At 54.0% G+C, this 1,792-nt stretch overlaps 1 protein-coding gene across 1 annotated transcript in view; it reads left to right on the plus strand.

The window, feature by feature from the left end:
* Window positions 1-1,692: 1,692 nt before the first annotated feature.
* The window catches only part of Bhlhb9 (basic helix-loop-helix domain containing, class B, 9), a gene marked incomplete in the record, with an annotated part of 5,519 nt that continues 5,419 nt past the window's right edge, over window positions 1,693-1,792 (plus strand). The window contains 1 exon segment of the mRNA XM_013508530.1: window positions 1,693-1,792.

Below are 1,792 nucleotides of genomic sequence, written 5' to 3' on the forward strand. Positions count from 1 at the left end.
TTGGTTGTTTCCTTTGTTGTGCAGATGTTTTTTTGACATGATCCTATTTATTGATTCTAGGCACTATTTCCTGTGAAACTAGGGTTCTATTCAGAAAGTCGTTTCATATGCCTATGACTTCAAGAGGTTAACCTATTTTATCTTCCAGCAGGTTAACTGTTTTAATTTTAACAGTTATTTGACCCGTTTTGGTTTTAGTTTAGTGCATGGTAAGAAATGTGAGTCTAGATTCAAGCTCCTGCATGTGGATAGCCAGTTTTCCCAACACCATTTATTAAAGACTGTATCTTTCTTAATGTATATGTTTATGGACCCTTTGTGAAAGCACAAATGGGTGTGCTTGGGGTTGTTTCTGCATCCTCTATTCTGTTCCATTGATCCTTGTGTCTGTTTTTGTGCCAGTATTCTGCTTTGTAATTTAAAATGGAAGTATGAAAACTGTTTCTAAAATAAGTATGCTTCAGGGGTAGTTCACAATTTCTGTAGTCCTCTTTTGCTCCCTTCCTCCATTGAAAAGCCATATAGAGAGCATTTATTCCTTTTGTGGGAAAATCTGGGCTAAGTCCACTGGGATGCAACCAGTAAAGGGTACTATGGAATTCTCATGACCCAACTGCCCCAGACATGCTTTAACTACTGATCACTTTGCCTACTGCCCTGAGGGTACAGTGGTGGAAAAGACCTAAAAAAGAACACTTCCTTTGTGAAACAGAGTAAAACCAAAATTACCTTGCTCTAGCCAGAATCAACACTTACATACATTTAGGGGAAAGGAGCATAAGCATTCATTAAGCAGGACTCAGAGCTTACAGTGGGAGTATAGGAGATCAGCTCAGCGTTGCCTTGAAGAACTGCATGCGTAGTGGTCACCTTTCCAGACAAAAGTGTGGGTTGGAAGCCAGGACCGAGGTCCCACCTGGTGCCTGACCCTGGGCCCTTGCGCAGCAGACAGAGGACTGTATGACAGACTCCCTGCGAGTCCCAACAGGAGAAGGCCTTAGTTTCTTTGGCAACTGTGGGAACAGCACAATGAGCACATGAGTTCCCATTTGGAATTGAGAAACAATCAGTGTGGCAGAAAGAATGACTCTTGGCCCGGCCCTCTGCTTGGTTTTCTAAGGCTATAGAGGTCTAGGTCAGCCCTCCTCTGTAAGAGCAGGCTCCTGGGGCGCCCATCCCAGGTGCCTGAACCGCAGAAGCGCCTACTTCATCTTCATGGCTCTAGAAGCAGGGAAAGACGAACATGGGGGAGCCTCGTCGGCGGTGTGCTGCGCAGCCACCCCCGCAGCCCGCCCACAGGACTTGGCACCCTCCCCCAGAGCCCGGAAAGGAGGGGGAGTGGGGGGGGGCAGGCACTGCGCAGACTGCGGTGCAGCCTCACAGAGGGGCGTTCGGTATCCATCCGCTGCCGCCTCCAGCACTGCAGTTGCCAAGCTCCCGGCCTTGCTGCCCCCTCCCCGCGCATCCCCGCCGCCCACAGCCGCCCGCCCGTCCCGTCCCACAGGGCACGGCAGCCCTGGCGTGGCGTGGCGCGGCGCCGGAGACGGGGTAGTGGTCTGCACGCGAGGGTGCGCCCGGCACTCCCGAGGCAGGCTGGCGCGAAGCCGCCCCCCAGACTGCGGTTAGCGCCGGCCCCGCCCCCCCGCGGGTCGGGACTACGGTGGGCCTGGGAGGGGGCGCCGCCCTTCCCGCAGTATCCCTCCGCCCCTTCCCGACACCCTCGCGGCGCGCGGTTCCTGCCGCAGCGCGTTCCGCGCGGCCGCTTTGCTGCAGAGGCGTGGGCGCGGGCGCG

Source organism: Chinchilla lanigera, unplaced genomic scaffold, assembly GCF_000276665.1.
Source record: "Chinchilla lanigera isolate Chin_1 unplaced genomic scaffold, ChiLan1.0 scaffold00147, whole genome shotgun sequence".
NCBI classification, from domain to species: Eukaryota; Metazoa; Chordata; class Mammalia; order Rodentia; family Chinchillidae; genus Chinchilla; species Chinchilla lanigera.